Consider the following 20,142-nt stretch of genomic DNA (forward strand, 5'->3'; position numbering starts at 1 on the left):
TAAACATATTTACCAAAAGGCAATTTCAATGCCTAAGAAAAATGTATAGCTTGACAAAAAGCATTTTAAAATATGTACACTAATGAAAAGAAAAAACTTATCCCAATTTAATTAACATGCATCATTCACCAATAAATATCTTTTGGTATTTAATTTCATAAATATATTTGGAGGGTGGAGATAATTCAAAATATACCTTCTTTTTACACCATCCTTAATGTTTATTATCTAGAACTCTGTTCACATTTTGTTTTCATATTATTTTTTGTTATTTTTGTTATTTTTCTACATTATTTTTTTTACAGAGCTCTATAGATAATAAAAATATTGGATGTCTAAGGTTAGAGGTATAAGCACAGACATTCAAAATAAGAATAGTGCAAATCTATGACACTTTTAGACTGTAATAAAGAACAATAGGTTTTGTCTCTAAATATCTAAAATCAAAAGAATTGTACGTCCAATTAAACATTCTCGTTTTGAATTTCATAAATGATCATAAATATATTGGTGAAAAAAAGAAAATATAAAACATGCCAACTTTTTACACCACCCTCAATGATTATATTATCTAGAATTAAATTTTGTTTTCATATTATTTTTTACATTTTTTTTAACAGAGCTGTAGATAATAAAAATATAAGATGTCTAAGATTAGACACATCATCACAAGCCATGTGATTGGTTGAAGACAAATTTACCAGTTGCAATATTTCTTCTCTCTCTCCTCTCTCATCCTGATACACCAGTGTGCACCCTTTCCCACTCTTGACCAAACTACATGTCTCTCTCCCCCGCTGACCATATACAATTATGAAATTTCAGTCATATATTTTAATTGACAAGAATATTAGTCTCTGACATGTTCATTGCTTTACTATGCTGTTAATATTGACATGTTGATTGTTTTACTATGCTGTTAATATGTTAAACTTTGTTCTATGTTCGTCAGTTGACTATGTCTATCAGTTGACTATGTTCATCAGTTGACTATGTTCATCAGTTGGTTCAGCTCTAACCTTTAAGTTGGTGATAAGTCAGCTGGTATGTTGATTGTTTTACTATGATATTAATATGTTAAAGTTGGTTCTGTCTATCAGTTGACTATGTCTATCAGTTGACTATGTTCATCAGTTGAGTCAGCTATAATCTAAGTCAGCTGGTATGTTGGTTAATTTCAGGGTTTTTTTTCTAATTTCATCTATCCTTTACTCTATGAGTTAATCTTTCTCTTTCCTTATTCTATGTGGTCTGTTTTTCTTGTGTACACCATTCAGATGTTTCTTAGTTCATCACTTCAATTGTCCCTCCTCACTACAAACAACAATGTAATCAGTTAATTCAATTGGATAATAAAAATTGCAAAAGAAAATGGGAACATTACATGAATTTGGAAGGTTTTACAGCAACAATGGTGAGCAGTTCAGTACTATTCTTTAGACTTAATTACATCCCCATAGAAATGTTTCCCCTGATTTTGTTTCCTCAAGCAGGCTTAGTATATTAAAGTCTCAATACAGCCATGCAGATATGAATACAAGGAGGTGAAGTGTATGAGAAAAATAACCAAAATACATCTAGACTAATTTCTTTCACTTCTAATATTCTTCTATTTTGTAGCGGTATTTAATACAGTTGATACCTCCAGTTGGAGTAATGTTACCATTATTGAACATACAATATTCAAGTTGACAATAGGGGTCGTCTTGACATTATTGCTAAGCATAAGCATTTCAGTTCATAGCTGAAGACACTGCAGCAACTGTTATGATAAAGAACAACATTAAAAGTAGTTACTTTAATCAATTGGTTATTTTCCAGTACATCATATTCATAAGTTGACCCAGTGAAACAGCTAGTTTTTCATTGGAACTCAAAGTTGTTCTACATCCTTTGGTCTCTGGTAGAGAGTTGTCTCATCAGCAATCATACCACATCTTCTTATTTTTATTAGAACATTGCGACATCAGATAGATGGACAGATAATTAATTCACTACGGAAGTTAAAGAATACCAACCTTGTATGAGGTGAGATCCTGCTCCTATTTTTTACTCCCATTAAATAATTTTGCTGGTTATCAACCTTGTACGAAGTGAGATTCAGTGGTATGTTTTACTCCCATCAAGTAGTTTTGCTGGTTTGATACTTGAAGCAGGATTTGTCGTACATCTAAAACACAGAAAATATTTCTTAGTTTTTGGGATCATCTGATTAACAATGTTTATTTATTCCCAAAGACATAAGTATCCACTTTTATAGATAAAGAGTAATACATTAATCACCAATTGTCTACTTGGCACATCATATAACTTGCTCTCTTTTAAATTGCAATACATAGGTAACAGTTCAAAATCTGCTGAATACGCTTGAAAATTAATTGTTTTAGAATGGCAACAAGAAAAGACAAAAAAAATCTTCAGTAAAAGATAGCAAAAACATTGTTTAGCATTTTAGCATATTGGGAATCCCTATTTTATCTGCTTTATTGATTGACACGCTCTAGGATATTCAGAATTTTACAGTATTTTGAAAACAGTGAGAATACCCTTATAATACTTAAAACAATTTGAACTCATTATTAGGTCCAATACATCTCACATTTACCCCAGCAGTACTTTTTTATCAATCCAATCAAATTTGCCAAACAGATTGACAGTCAATTACAAGAAATTACTAGGTATTTTGAAAATAGATTTTTTGTTTGTTTTGAATATTAAAAAGCATATGCTGGCTTCTATTATAGTGCTGTAAAATGGTTCCAATTCCATGTTAATTTTGGTGATTGTATACATAAGGGATCACAATCAACCCACCAGATTCCTTAATGTAAACACTTACCATTAATTTATCAGAATATTCTCCACAAGTCTAATATCTGTAGATATCCAGTACTTTTGTGATGGATCCTTGATTTGAGATGTCCAGCATAAATTTTAAGAATTTCGACTTTCAGGTTGAACATTGAAATCTGGAATAAAAATAATTCATTTTTATGAATGGCATTCACATACTTAAGACTTGAAATAATCTTTTAAATTAAAACTATTTAATTAAGATTTCCGTATGTTTTTTTAAATTCTATAAGGAGATCATCAAACTAATTGATTTCATTTGGTCACTGCTATATAGATGTCTCAATTGGCAATCATACCACATCATCTAAATGTCATAGCTAATATGTAATTATTTTTAAATATATTTTTTTTTTTTTCTATCAATATTATTTATGTTCGTTATTAGTTTTTCAATAAATGGTTGAAAGAAGATTCGCATTTTGCAAAGAACTCCCTCACTTTGGTAGTTGGTGCCAACTTTAACTTGCAGTAAGATGTAAGCCTGGTACAGTTCTTACTTTTAAGCTTTTTTCAAGTGCTTACTGGTATTTTTCTTTTAAAATTTGATAAATTATTTACCCTTGTTAGCTTTCAATTTATTTTTTTACTATGTATAATCAGTTTAGGCTGATCGTACAGATAACCAACATTCAAAATAGCATGCTGCCTTACAATACATTCTGATGAAATATTAAGCTATTGTTTTTATAGGCATTTTCAATGTTTTAAACTGAGGAAAAGAATTGTCAAAAAGTATTTATTGAAAGTTTAAATATAATTTTTCTTTTCATTATCCTATCAAGTCATACACATTTCACAATTCTTCATATTCATCAATAGAAAAGAAAACAAGAAAAATTACAAAACACTATCAAAAAGATATTACAAGGGAGAAATTTCCCTCACATTAATCTAAATATTCAAAGAGGATCATAAATCTAGAACTAGAATTAACACAATCAATCCACACTAACAGGTTTGGCTATTTAAATTCAAAATTTAAATTGCGTGCAAATAATACACTTTTTACAGACTTAAACTATCAATACCTTGAGTTTTTCTTGAGAAAACAGCAGAATATGTAATGAAGAGCTTGAAATCTTATCAGCTATGAGTTCTGGATACTTCATTGCAAAAGGAAACTCTGTCCGTCTTCTGAACACTTTATTGCAACTAAGGAACATCTGTTTGTGCTATAGAACATCTTTCTTCACCATTGAACATTATGTAGGAACATGTCTTCACTATAGACCATTATGTAGGAACATGTCTTCACTATAGACCATTATGTAGGGATATGTCTTCTCTATAGACCATTATGTAGGAACATGTCTTCTCTAGAACAGTATGTAGGAACATAAAATTGAGAATGGAAATGTCTTCTCTAGAACAGTATGTAGGAACATGTCTTCACTATAGACCATTATGTAGGAGCATGTCTTCTCAGAACATTATGTAGGAACATGTCTTTCTTGTAGACCATTATGTAGGAACGTGTCTTCATTATAGAACAGTATGTGGGAACATGTCTTCATTATAGAACATTATGTAGGAACATATCTTTACTATAGAACATACATGTTATTATACAAGTTCAGTTTTATTTAGCTATTATAGCTCAGTCTTTTGTCTTTGTAGATATCATTGATTACTGTTGTTGGATCTTTCTTGATAAAAGTCAGTTTCTTCTCAGAGCAATATTCTATTGTCCTCCATTGCCATGACCATTATTGAAGATTGAATATAAACATCTCAAATAAACACAGTTCTAAAGATTAACAATTTTCCAAGACTTCACAATAAACATTTTACAAATTATACAGTGCACTATTCATAATAATAATAAAAATAAGTTTCATGGACATTGGTGAAAGCCTTTTTGAGTTATTGTCCGAAGTGTTAAACATCCCCCTTTTATTATGAATAAAGCCCCATTAATCCAAAACTTAAAATCTGAAATTTATAAAAATTGAAAGGGAGCTTACATCAATAGATATAAACAATTCACCAAAGTTTCATGGACATTGGTGAAAGCCTTTTGAGTTATTGTCCGAAGTGTTGAAAATCCCCCCCTTTTTTATGAATAAAGCCCCAGAAATCCAAATCTTCAAATCTGAAATTTAAAAAAAAAAAAACGAAAGGGAGCTTACGTCAATAGATATAAACAATTCACTTAAGTTTCATGGAATTTGGTGAAAGTGTTTTTGAGTTATTGTCCGAAGTGTGGACGACGGACGGACAGACGGACGGATGGACCATGGTATACCATAATACGTTCCGTCTAAAAGACGGGCATATAAAAACAAGTTAATATACTTATGAAAGAAAAAAACCTATTCAGCGCAAAGAATTCACCAAAAAACCATGAGTTGTACATATTAAATATATTGAATAAAAAGAAATTTTAAATATGACCACTTTTTATACCACCCTCAATGTTTATTATCTAGAACTCTGTTTACAATTTTGTTTTCATATTATTTTTTGTTATTTCTTCTTATTTTTTTACATATTTTTTTTTTTTTTTTTTTTACAGAGCTCTAGATAATAAAAATATCAGATGTTGAAGGTTATAGGTTTAAACAAAGTCATTCAAAATGAAATTATTGCAAAATTTTAAGACAATATTAGCATGAAAACAGATGTTGTCTCCAAGTTACTAAAATTAAAGAAATGTGCTTCCAATTAAATATTCCGACTTTAAAGCCATTTTTGGATACCATACAAAATGTAGTTTGACAAAAAAAACAAGTTGATATACATATGAAAGAAAAAACCTATTCAGCATAAAGAATTCACAAAAAAACCACGAGTTGTACATATTAAATATATTGAGTAAAAAGAAATTTTAAATATGCCCACTTTTTATACCGCCCTCAATGTTTATTATCTAGAACTCTGTTTACAATTTTGTTTTCATATTATTTTTTGTTATTTCTTCTTATTTTTTTACATATTTTTTTTTTTTTTTTTTTTACAGAGCTCTAGATAATAAAAATATCATATGTTTAAGGTTATAGGTTTAAACAAAGTCATTCAAAATGAAATTATTGCAAAATTTTAAGACAATGTTAGCGTGTAATATTCAGAGAAAATAGATGTTGTCTCCAAGTTACTAAAATTAAAGAAATGCGAATGCGCTTCCAATTAAATATTCCAACTTTAAAGCCATTGTTCGATACCATACAAAATGTACAGCTTGACAAAAAAACAAGTTAATATACTTATGAAAGAAAAAACCTATCCAGCACAAAGAATTCACAAAAAAACCATCATATTAAATATATTGAATAAAAAGAAATTTTAAATATGCCCACTTTTTAAACCACCATCAATGTTTATTATCTAGAACTCTGTTTACAATTTTGCTTTCATATTATTTTATTTTTTTTTTCATATTTTTTCTTACAGAGCTCTAAATAATAAAAATATCAGATGATAATGGCTATCGTGAAAAACTTTCTTTCTATGGTTTAATTTTTGGTATACCCCTCAACCAATATTTGAATTGTTTTTTTGTATTTTTTATCTTTAACATTTGATATTTCAATATAGAGAAGAAACAAGTGAAACTGCGAGCTACTGCTCACTGATGATACCCCCGCCGCAAGTGGATAATATTAATTGTGTAAACATATGCAAGTGTTCGGTAAACAGGAAGTGCATGTCGAGTGATGAATCTGAAAACGCATCACACGGTATAGCTGACTTATATTAACCCTTAAACCAAATTTCAGAAATCCTTGTATTGTAGTTCCTGAGAAAAATGTGATGAACAATTTTCAACTTGGCTATCATGTGTAAAATCAAACAAGTGTTCGGTAAACAGGACGTTGTTGAGTGATGAATCTGAAAACGCATCACACTGTATAGCTGACTTATATCAAGCCTGAAACCAAATTTCAGAAATCCTGGTAGTGTAGTTCCTGAGAAAAATGTGACGAAAAATATTCATGGGATGGACGGACTGACTGACAGACTGACAGACTGACGGACTGACGGAAGGACAGACAGAGGTAAAACAGTATACCCCCCTTTTTTTCAAAGCGGGGGTATAATGAATACTTGAACTGTTCATTGTTTCAATTATGCCCATAATTAAATCAGGCTGTTGATTTATCACCATCGATAGATTGAAATCTTCAATTAAGAGGGCTAATGGGTATAAATCAGGTTTTTTTTAAATATAGGATTTTGCTATATGTTTCAATAAATGAACTCTATCATATATACTCTATCATATATACTTAACAGAAAAAGAAAATTAAAAAATTTGTAAGGGTTCCGCGGAACCCAGTGTCTCGCCTACTTTTGCTGTAAATCGCAGGCTCAACAAAAATGAGGAAAAAAATCAATAAAAACATTTCTCTTGATACTATCTTATGATTGTAAGAAACTTCTGTCCAAGTTTGGTAAAAATTTTGGATAGTTAATGAATCTATTAATAAATGTTTTGAAAACTTTAACTGCAGACTGTATGTATTGTTAACTGGAAGAAAATCTAAGTCCAATTAAAAGTAAAATACAGAAAAAAATGGAGTTATCTTTTTACAAAATTTACTTCTGGATACTTACTATCTTATGATTATAAAAAAGCTTCTGTCCAAGTTTGGTACAAACCAAGGATAGTTTAAGAAAGTTATTAAAATTTTAAAAACTTTAACCACAGAGTGAATGTAATATGTTTCCCCGCAGAAAAACTAAGTCCATTTAAAAGTAAAATACGGAAAAAATAGATTTATTTTTTCACAAAATTTACTTCTGGATACTATCTTATGATCATAAACAAGCCTCTGTTTAAGTTTGGTACAAACCAAGGATAGTTTAAGAAAGTTATTTAAACTTTAAAAACTTTAACCATAGAGTGAATGTAATGTTTCCCCGCAGAAAAAACTAAGTCCATTTATAAGTAAAATAATGAAAAAATGGAATTTTATTTTTACAAAATTTACATCTGTATACTATCTTATGATCATAAACAAGCTTCTGTCCAAGTTTGGTAGAAATCCAGTATAGTTTAAGAAAGTTATTAAAATTTCAAAAACTTTAACCACAGAGTGAATATTTGTGGATGCAGCCGCGACGACGACACTGATGACGACGGAATGTAGTCTCGCTTAGTCTCGCTTTTTCGACTAAAGTCGAAGGCTCGACAAAAATGGGGTCTTCATCAAAAACATACAATTTTGTAAAGGTATTTTTTTTCTGATGAACTAATAGGAGAAATAGAGGTAATGTCGAAATAAAAAAAGAACTAAATTACAGAAATCGCTTAAATTTTACAACTGTTTATTTTAAGTTCAGCTTAATCGAGAGAAAAAAAATGAAAAAATATAGGTCACTGATGAGTTAAAAAAGATATATTTCAATTTTTATGCAAAAAAAATGGCATTTTTGCACCAAAGGCAGATAATTTGGAGCTTTTTCAATATATACACATTTAAAAAGTCAACTGGGGCCAAAATAAATTATTTTGGTTGATTTTTGTACCATATGAACTAATAAAGTAATAAATTAAATTCGTAATGAAAATTAAAAAAAAAAAATTGCTGAAATTTTTGTATCCTCCAGCTTAGAGGCTCTTTCTGCTAATTGTACGTGGATTTTCTCATTTTTGAAGTCCATACAGTAACCTATTTTACATTAACATCATTTGGTCTCTGTAGGATAGTTGTCTCACATCTCTTGATATCATAACAAATCAATTCGTAGGTTCTTTAAAGTGGGCCGATGATGAATGGAGGGGAAATTTTTACTGCCAGCCGAGAGAGGATAATGTTGGACAGAAAGTTAGCCTTGCAACAAGTCACGTCGATACGAATATCAATTATATGGTCATTTTTATAAATTTTCTGTTTACAAAACTTTTTGACTTTTTCGAAAAACTAAGGATTTTCTTACCCCAGGAGTAGATTACCTTAGCCGTATTTGGCACAACTTTTTGGAATTTTGGGTCCTCAATGCTCTTCAACTTTGTATTTGTTTGGATTTTTTACTATTTTGATCTGAGCGTCACTGATGAGTCTTATGTAGACGAAACGCGCGTCTGGCATATAAAATTATAATCCTGGTATTTTTGATAACTACCTACTGACACCTCAAAAGAGTTGTGGCAAGGGTTCTTTAACGTGCAGAGTTGCACTGTCCCTACAAATAGGACCTATATTTTTTATTTAAATTGCTTTTCAAATTTTTGTTTGTTTTAAACAATTGATAAAAGAGGGACGAAAGATACCAAAGGGACAGTCAAACTCATAAATCTAAAACAAACTGACAACACCATGGCTAAAAATGAAAAAGACAAACAAACAACAGCACACACGACACAACATAGAAAACTAAAGAATAAACAACACGAACCCCACCAAAAAACTAGGGGTGATCTCAGGTGCTCTTAACTTTAGAAGACTTTTAGACAGGGGTCATAAAAAATATTAAAATAATCCCACTTTTGAGACCACCCTCAATGTTTATTATCTAGAACTGTTTACTATTTTGTTTTCATATTATTTTTTGGTATTTCTTTTTTATATATTTTTTTTCTTTTTTTTTTCACAGAGCTCTAGATAATAAAAATATCAGATGTTAAAGGTAACATGTATTAAAATAGTCATTCTAAATCAGAGTATTGCTAAATAGTAAGACAATTTTAGAGTGGAAAATATAGAGAAGATAGGTTTTGACTCCAAATATCTCTAGTTAAAAGAATGTACTTCCATTTATATATTCCAACTTGGAAGCCATTTTAAGGCCAAAAAAAATGTAGATTGACAAAGAAAAAAACATTTTATCATTTCCTTTTGCCATGTTATTGACATTCTAATCCAGTTCCCTATCCACTTCCCTCTCTGAACAAACCCATTCATTTCAATTTTAAGTGACCCCTGCATAAAATCTGAGACTACTATAACACAGTAGTCTCAGATAAAATATACTGATAAAAAAAAAGTGGCAAATAGTTCATGCATTATCAGGACGAGAACAACTAAACAATAAATACAATAGGTAGGTCTTGTAATTATAGAAGCCATCGTGATAGTCTGGGAAATTTGGACTGCCACTGGAAAATGAGGGTATATTGGATAGGGACAGAAATTTTGCCATGCAACAGGCTACCTACGGACCCCTCAAAGAGTTGTTGCAAGGGTTCTTAGCATGCAAAGACCATCGGACCCTCTTTACATGAAGCATCGGATTGGCTGCAAACTTGATACATCCTGCACAGCCAAACGGATGCCCCACTTTGGCAAGCGTTTTACTGCCGGTTGGAAGAAGACCAAGTGACCATATTTCTATTCCCCAGTCACCCTTGGGGGGGGGGGGGGGAGGGGGGGGAATAAGAACATGAATAATTCAAAAGATTTTTTAACTCATATTATTTGTAACATAAGTTGTGATTGTTTGAAATTTGAAATTATTCTTAATTCTTCTTGGTTTAATAATCTCCTCAATGTTTGTAATAGGATTTTAGTTTTAAAATAAATTTGTACTGCTTTTGAAATTTGCAATTTAGTACAATTGACCCCCTGAAGGGGGATTATGCCATCATATATATTACCTTCTCATACTTTGCCAAAATCTAAAAACATAAGTAAGGGTCATCATTATCACTGTGAACATCAATGGCGGATCCAGAAATTTTCATAAGTGGGGGCCCACTGACTGACCTAAGAGGGGGCCCGCTCCAGTCACGCTTCAGTGATTCCCTATATAAGCAACCAAATTTTTTCCCAAAAAGGGGGGGCCCGGGCCCCCTGGGCCCCCCCCCCTAAATCCGCCTCTGAACATATCATGGCTGGTGGACTTTTCCTTCTTAAAGTATCACTAGCAAATTGCAAGTAGCCAGTACTTTAGTAAAGGTGTGGAAATAAATGAAATTGCTGTTATATTTTAAATTTTGAAAATCTTTTTTTTAAATCAGAAGTATATCTCTGTAATGCATAGTTCTGAATCTTAAGGTTTTACTATTAACTATATCTCTGTAGTGCACAGTTCTGAATCTCAAGGTTTTACTATATCTCTGTAGTGCATAGTTCTGAATCTCAAGGTTTTACTATATCTCTGTAGTGTAAAGTTCTGAATCTCAAGGTTTTACTATATCTCTGTAGTGCATAATTCTGAATCTCAAGGTTTTACTATACAGTATCTCTGTAGTGCATAATTCTGAATCTCAAGGTTTTACTATATTTTTTGTTTAAAGTTCCTCAATGTATGTATTGGGTTCTTGACTTTCTAATACTCTAGCCTCAAATATCCATACCTGCCAACTGTCACTATTTGCAGCGGATTTCCCCCATGGAGGCTCCCAAATTGAAATTTTGAAAGATCAATTTTATTATTTTGTCCACAATTTTAAACAATACAGTTAATTTTACAATGACTCTAGGCTTATAAAAGCATGAAGCCGAAAAACAACATTAAAATGTATTTGAAGGCCCTCTTAAAGATTTTTAGGACTATGACAGCCATCTTGCAAGCAAAACCCCCATGGGCATTTTGAAAAGTTGGCAGGTATGAATATCACTGGTGAGATTTTCTTGAAATAATTTCAAAATGAATTTCTCAAAAGTTTTGTGATCCATTCATTTGGTTAAAAAATATTCATATTTCCTGAAATAACAGTTTTGTTGACCTAGTTCTACAATGCAAAAAAATCAATGATTCCTCACCTCCTGTATTTAGGGAAGAAAATATGATACATTTATCTCAAGAATACATGTTCCCCAAAATGAAGTCCTTAGATGTACTTATTCAAATTAATCCTGGAAGATATGTTGTTACTTTAATGAAGCTGGATTAGTGGTATATGTAAACGGAAATTTTACGAATAATGAATTGGAATCATTGTTTTTTTTTGTCTTTTTTTAAAATTTTGTTTTCATATTATTTTTTGGTATTTTATTTTTTCATATTTTTTTATTTATTTTTTTACAATTTTGTTTTCATATTATTTTTTGATAATTTATTTTTTCATATTTTTTTATTTATTTTTTTACAATTTTGTTTTCATATATATTTATCTCAAGAATACATGTTCCTCCAAAATGAAGTCCTTAGATGTACTTATTTAAATTAATCCTGGAAGATATGTTGTTACTTTTATACAGCTGGATCAGTGCTATATGCCAATGGAAATTTTATGAATAATGAATTGAATCATTGGGTTTTAATGGAACATTTAGCTGTCAGATTCTGATTCAAGAATCTGATCCAAATTCTCATATTTGTTTTAAACTATTCTAAAACATATATACAATTTACAAAAGTTAAAAAAAAAGCCAATGGACAATGCCTTGATTTCCCAAAAAAGTAAAACATTTGTATGGATTTTAGACAAAGAAGGTCCATCAAATTAAATCTTGAGATGTCCTCTGAAGTCTGCAGATGTTCATATCACATGATGTACACATAAATATATAAAAAAAAATACAGGCAAAAACATGTGATGGTTTGGGACCATTTGAATTAGTCGGTTTGATTTCTGTCAAAGATTAAAGATTTCATAAGGGGTTGCACAGAACATAATGTTTCGCCTGCTATTGCTGCCGTCAGAGTCATATTGAATTTAAAAAGAGAGAGAGTCTATCATCAGTAATATACAAAAATTAAATAAAGATCAAACTTTTGTCTTTGATGCTGTTTCTAAATATTTTATGAATTTATATTTATATTTATCATACATAATAAGATTTAATACTTGAATATTTTTTTATTTCTAGAATTTTGGTTAATCATGAATAAATCATACAAAGAAATGAACATGCACAAGGTCATGGTTTTCTCCAATTGTCAATGACGTCTTGACACTAAATTCATTGGTGTGAATGTGTACTGATTGATACTTTAGTCTTAGATGCATCATTTTTTTATGAGTTGTTATTGTCTTTGAACTAGCTACACAGTAGCGTCTTTTTTGTTGTGAGGATTTATAAGTACCCTTCCACTTCTTCTTCATTGTTAAAAATATTCACAATTTTGGATAATTTGGATAAATTTAAAATATGACCACTTTTTACACCACCCTTTATGTTTATTATCTAGAACTGTGTTTACAATTTTGTTTTCATATTATTTTTTGTCATATTATCTTTTTTAAGGTTGTTTTTTTTCATGCAAAGCTCCATCTAGATAATTAAAATATCAGATGTTTTTTATTTCATATATTATTGAAAAATTAATAGATTATGTCTCCATGGGACACAAATGATACACTTAATTTCATATTAAGTGGCACAATTCCTAAAAGTAAAAGTGTCGCCAACCAAATTTAAACTTGATCTGTGTTTTGATGTGAGCCAATGCTCTGTGTTTAAGGACGAACCTTGACCTATAATGGTTTACTTTTATAAATTGTTACATGGATGGAGAGTTGTCTCACTGGCACTCATACCACATCTTCCTATATCTATTTGTAGTATTCGGCATTGTGTACTTGTTTTCTAAATTCAAGCTAAGCTTAAGTTATGAGAATGGAGACCAATTTTGGAATGAACGTACAGCAGGGCATAAATAATATTCAAAATAATCCTACTTTATACACCAATCTCCATGTGTATTATCTAGAATTCTTCACAATTTTTGTTTTCATATTATTTTTTTTTGGTATTTTATTTTATTTATTTTTTTTTTATTTTTTTTTTTACAATTTTGTTTTCATATTATTTTTTGGTATTTTCTTTTTTCATATTTTTTTTTTTATTTTTTATAATTTTGTTTTCATATTATTTTTTCATATTTTATTTTTTCATTATTTTTCATTATTTTTTTACCATTTTGTTTTCATATTATTTTTTCATATTTTATTTTTTCATATTTTTTTACAATTTTGTTTTTATATTATTTTTTGGGTTTTTTTTTAAGAGCTCTAGATAAAAAATTATCAGATGTGAAAGGTAAAGGGAGCGTTCAAGCCCCATCAAACCAGTTTAAACCCTATTTGGTTTGTTTTGTATTTGTCATTTTTGGGCCTTTTTTTAGCTGACTATACATATGGCTTTTGCTCATTGTTAAAGATTATACAGTAACTTAGAGTTTTTAATTGTTATGTCATTTTTGTTGTTTCTATCTATGTTCCATTACAGTTTATTTTTGTTGCACTTCAGTGTTTCTGTTGTTTTGTTGTTTTCCTCTAATAGTTGATGTGATTCCCTCGGTTTTAGTTTGTTACCCAGTACAGCACATGCAAAGAGTGGAATAATCAACATGGAGATACAAAATCCATATATACAAGTATACCTGGATTATTGCTACATAATAATAGAAGGTTCACAATCAGAAAAAAAGAAGTCTCCTTTGTTGTAATTTTTTATAGTTCCCAACTGACCTCACCAACAACCCCCAAGCTAAGGTCAAGATATGAGCCAGTTCGTCCTGTATCAGATGCTCCTTACAACTAGCTTATAAAATATAATGTAGGATTTACAGAAGGAATCAATAATGTCAACAAACTTTGAATTATCTTTATATAAATGAAAATCAATAATAAAAAAAATAAAAAAGTAATTTTGAATTTTGAAAAAAGAAACGCCTAAATTGGGGAATGTGAGGTAAAAGTACAATGCAAGTTCCTCTGTTAATCCCCAAGAAGCCTCTGAATCAAGTCTACTACATATGTAAAGATGAATGATAGGGTGGATATCTAAAACCAGCCACATACTTGTCCCAATGGCAATCATACCACATCTGATGTTTATATGTAAATGTGATTTGAATATGAAATATTAGGTCATTGCTCCATTGTTAAAGACCCTGCATCAATCTCTGACATTTGGTCTTAATAAAGAGTTTGTCTTATTGGCAATCATATCACATCTCCATATTTGTATTGTTGAAATATAAGGTCATTGCTCCATTCCTAAAGACCCTGCATCAATCTCTGACATTTGGGCTTGATGAAGAGTTTGTCTTATTGGCAATCATATCACATCTCTAAATTTGTTACTTGTTAGGTCACTGTCATTGCTCCATAGTGTTAAAGACCCTGCATCAATCTCTGACATTTGGTCTAGATGAAGAGTTTGTCTTATTGGCAATCATATCACATCTCCATATTTGTTACTTGTTGAAATATTAGGTCATTGCTCCATTGTTAAAGACCCTGCATCAATCTCTGACATTTGGTCTTCAGATGAAGAGTTTGTCTTATTGGCAATCATAGCATATGCAATTTAAGACTGTGCCTTTGACTCATGTGGGGCGGGGAATAAAGGATTATTGAGACTGCTACAAGGGGGAGGGAGGAAGGCAGGGGGAAACCAAGACTAGAAGAAGAGCATACTGTGAACCAACTCATTTTTCAGACAATTTATTAACGAGACTTCGAGCGAAAAGAAATAAGCCGAATATAAATCACGAATATTTCAAAATAGAATTGTCTGTTAAATGAAGTAACCCGAAAAAATAAGATAATCACGAAACATATCCATGCAAAATATGCTAAAAAAGGCTATATGGGATCCTTTCCGTTTTAATTTTTACATTTGTGATTTCTGAGCCTTTTATAGCTGACTATGTGGTATCTGCTTTGCTCATTGTTGAAGGCTGTACAGAGACATGTAACTGTAAATTTCTGTGTCATTTAGTCTCTTGTGGAGAGTTGTTTCATTGGCAATCATACCACACCTTCTTTATATATTTGTGAGAGAAAAAGTATCGGTTTTGTTCATTGTTGAAGGGCATACAGTGACACATAGCTGTTAATTTCTGTGTCATTTAGTCTCTTGTGGAGAGTTGTTTCATTGGCAATCATACCACACCTTCTTTATATATTTGTGAGAGAAAAAGTATCGGTTTTGTTCATTGTTGAAGGGCATACAGTGACACATAGCTGTTAATTTCTGTGTCATTTAGTCTCTTGTGGAGAGTTGTTTCATTGGCAATCATAACACATCTTTTTTCTGCTTTGATCATTGAAGGCAGTACAGTGACCTATAGCTGTTAGTTTCTGTGTCATTTAGTCTCTTGTGGGGTGTAAAGTCTCATTGGCAATCATACTACATCTTCTTTTTTCGTATATACACAGGAAAAAATCCTATGTGAAAAACGATAGAAAGGACTGATACACGAAAAAAAAAGCACTGCGAAAATCGATAGAAATGGCGCAACACGAATAAAATGTCCATAAAATAAGTTGGTTTACAGTTGTTGGTTCCTATAGAAATGTCAACTGTGTTCCAAAAATATGATATTAAATTGGTGATAAATTGATTTTAAAAAGAAGGTGGCCTGATTTATCTGTTCCCCATCAAATTGAAATTTGAATATGATAAAATGGTCAATCGAAATTGAAAAGAACAAATGAAATAAAAAAATTCTAAACATGAATAGGTCTAAAGAAAGAAAAATTTTCAAATTTTACATTTCATCACCCCAAAAAAAATTGCTCATTTAACTGTCCCATTCTGAATTTTAGGTACTAGGTATTTATCTGAAGTTATAATCATGCAAGACTAAATTTATGGCACTTTGTCTTTTGAAAGTTATTTACTAACGACAGTCAGTCTCAACCCAATAAATTCAATTCTGCACACATACTTAATGAATACAAAGCAACCATATCCCTCCATCTGGTTAGTACCCCAAACCCTTACTAGAATGTCATACACCAATCTCTCTCTCCCTTGTGACACTCTATCACGCCACTAATACCTTAACATCCTATTTAGGAAGTATCATGTTAGTAACCCCCCAGGTTAGTGTTGATACTTCATAGAATGAAAAGATTTTTAAATGAAGTACTAGACATGGAGGGACAAGTATAACTTTTTAAAGAAATTAAAATATTTCATAAACTTAAATGAATGGATGTTACAATTTTCAGTGTAGCCAACTGGTTAGTGGAATAACCTTCATTAAGATTGCCAGAGACCAAAACTTTGTTCAGCCAATTGACATGATCATTAAAAAGCCAAAAGAGATAATATAATTATCTCATAATTAATAAACTGTAAATTTAAAGGAAAATAACGATTTAAATTTCTAAATGCATTGCTGCAGACCTTAATATTGATTCAGAATGAGAAAAGTTAAATAATTAAATAATGAAATAATGTTGAAGAGGGGGAAATTTGATAAATCTGAAAAAAGGACAAAACCGGAAAAAGTTTTAATAAGAAAACTATTAAAAAATTTAAAAAAGAACTAAAATAAAAAATGTTGACATTGCTATGGGAACCCTGCCCCTTTTAAGGCAGACTCCATACAGGTACTAATCAAGGATAAAAAGAATCAAGCATTATTCCTTAATTTCCCATTCCACAATGTAGGTGATCTCTTAAAAGGTAACTAAAAGGTGATCCCAACTAACCCACTGAAGTATCCAGAAGAAGGATACAACAGATACGGCGCTGTACTTCATTACTTGCCGTCGCCCAGAAGCCATCAGCAAGGACCAGCTGAGAGCTATTTATTTGACAAAAGAGACTTCAATTTCCCCATTGTGAACTTTTCTTATGTAGCAGCAATCCAATTATACCTGTAAATGAATTTCATGTCTCCTTGCTAATTATTTCACTCTTTGCATCTCATGCATTCAGGTATTTCCTTTAAAAAAAAAAGTTGCTGCTTTAAAAAGAAACTTCTGAAATAAGGATTGTTAATGATCAAGTTGATAGAGTTTAGTCATTCTTTACATGATTTATTCTTAACAAAAATTTTAGATGTGAAAAAAAAATCATATACAGTCAAACCTGCCTTAAGGTCACCACCTTGTTTAAGAGGTCAACTATCTCGAACAGTCTCTTGGATACCACCTAAAGCATTTTCTCTATATATTTCAGTGGTCACCTTATTTATGCACGAAATCGTCACTTTACTGTTTTCAATTACTAGTACCAATTGTCATGATTATAATCATGATGAAAAATAAGAGTCCACCATTTAATATTTGTCTGCTCAAATGAACAATAAATCTTCCAACTATAAAAATAAACCAAGTTTCAATACCAGCCACATGTTTTTTTTTGGACTGGGAATTTTTCAGAACCTCTTTTGAATTAAAGTCACTTTTCTCTAGTCATCACTTTTGATACTTCCCATGAGTGACATGCTTAAAACAGGCTTGACTGTACATGATCCTTAATACTAAATAGATCTTTATATTCAAATTTTATAGGGGGCCTCGGTGGCCGAATTAGTTACTACTGTAATCACTAGCCAGTCAACACTGAGGTTGTGAGTTCGAACCTGCTTGCGTGGGTGCATTTGACTCCGCTCTTAATTGACTAGGATTGTCAGTTTTCCTAGCGAATGTCTGTGGTTTTCTCCAGGAAATCTGGCTTTCTCTACCAATAAAAACTGATCGCCACGAAATAGCCTAAATGCGTTGCTTAAAAGTGGAGTTAAAATGCCAAAAATCTAATCAAATTTTATAAAAATTTTATAAATTTTCAGCAGTATAATTTTTTTCCCATTATGTTTTTCTCTCGCTTACTGCCCATCAAAAACAAAGATGTGAAATATAAAAGTAGATATTCTTGGGAAATTCTAAATTTCATATTTTTCAAAAATGTTCCCTTAATTTCAATGGCTGTTGAATCTACTGAATAATTAGGGTTTTAAAAGATACATTTATAAGTCAATTCTTCCCATGATTCATAAACTAAAATTCAGGATGTAGTTAAAACTGCAATAAATCATCTGCAAACTTCATTTCTGGAAGCATGTGTATTAAAAAATAAAGGAAATAGATCTTCGGCCTTATAAAACACTTGTAAAAATAACTGTCTTGTATAATTATACAAATCAATTTCTTTTAACTCAAACTTAGAGAAACTCAAACCTCTATATCATACAGGTTTTCAGCAGTATCATGTTTTTCTTCAGTTTTTTACTTTTTTCATTTTTCTTAAATATACTGCTGTGCCAAGAAAAGATGTGTAATATAAAGGCTAGTTATTCTTGGGAAATTTTAAAATTTATTATTTTATCCAAATTTTTCCCTTAATTTCAATGGCTGTTGAATCTACTGAACAATTAGGGTTTTAAAAGATAAAGTTAAAAGTCAAATTCAGGATGAAGTTAAAACTGCAATAAATCATCTGCAGACTTTATTTCTAGTGTAATGAAAAATAAAAGAAATAGATCTGCGGCCTTATAAAACATATTATAAAGGTCTTATTTAACAAATCTTATAATCAATTTCTTTTAACTCAATTTAGAGAAACTCAAACCTCTATATATCACACAGGTTTTCAGCAGGACCATAATTTTTTCTTCAGTTCTCTACATTTTTTTAAAACTTTTTTCATTTTTCTTAAATATACCGCCGCGCCAACAAGAGATGTGTAATATAAATTAGGCTGGAGTTTTTTGGGGGAAATTCTAATATTTTGATATCTCAGCATAATTTCAACTTAATTTTGGTGGTTACTTAAAAAGAAACATAATAATTTAATAAACATATATAAACATTTATAACTTATTAATTGGGGACTTTTTAACAGTAAAGTAGTAAGCCGATTCTTCACAGGATTCGGGATGTAGTTAAATGCAATAAGTCATCTGCAGACTTCATTTCTGGGAACATGTATATTTAGAAAATACAGGAAATGGATCATCAGCCCTTAAAAACATCCTTATTTTTTAAATGTCTAATTTAACCAATAACACTACCAATATTTTTAAGTCAAATTATAGTAAGAGAAGCTCTAACCTCTACATCACAAAACTATCAGCAGAACTACTCTCAGCAGAACTGTCTTCTTTGTACAACATATGATCTTCTACCTCAGAAGTTTCATCTACAGCTGTCCCCTTCTTTTAAATTCAGCTATATCCCAAAAACATCATCTACAATATAAAAATAATTCAATTATTAGAAAACTGCAGATTTGTAAACCACTGATATAATTGAATAGGTACCATATCCAACTTAGGAAAAGCATCCGATTACAAATATCATATATAAAGAAAACAATATGTTTAAGCCTATTCATGTTAATAATGACTACACATTTTATAAAAACTCAATTTAAACAGCGTTAAAAGTATATGTCAAGTTTGAAATGATCTCAACACTTACAGATATTTAAACTGAGCTATGATATAAAGAGCCTTTGATATACCAATTGGGGAAATAACTCATATATTTTTTTTATTTCCAAGGTACATGTATATGCTGGTTTCTGCAGTTAGGCCAAGTTAATGCTAAAACAAGAATGTGTCCCCAGTACACGCACTTTCATTTTCTATGTTTTGGACTGTGAAAACAGGAGGACATCTCTAATTTGGCATTAAAATCAGAAAGATCATATCATAGGGAACATGTGTATTAAGTTTCAAGTTGATTGGACTTCAACTTCATAAAAA

At 30.7% G+C, this 20,142-nt stretch overlaps 1 long non-coding RNA gene across 1 annotated transcript; it reads right to left on the bottom strand.

Annotated features, from left to right (window-relative positions):
- Nucleotides 1-973: 973 nt before the first annotated feature.
- LOC143055963 (uncharacterized) lies at nucleotides 974-7,038 on the bottom strand. Its single transcript, XR_012972180.1, has 4 exons — nucleotides 3,885-7,038; nucleotides 2,840-2,969; nucleotides 2,019-2,170; nucleotides 974-1,314 (listed from the first exon to the last, which is right to left on the bottom strand). It is a non-coding gene; the product is annotated as an uncharacterized LOC143055963 (long non-coding RNA).
- Nucleotides 7,039-20,142: the final 13,104 nt, after the last annotated feature.

The sequence above is a fragment of the Mytilus galloprovincialis genome, chromosome 13 (assembly GCF_965363235.1).
Source record: "Mytilus galloprovincialis chromosome 13, xbMytGall1.hap1.1, whole genome shotgun sequence".
Lineage (NCBI taxonomy): Eukaryota > Metazoa > Mollusca > Bivalvia > Mytilida > Mytilidae > Mytilus > Mytilus galloprovincialis.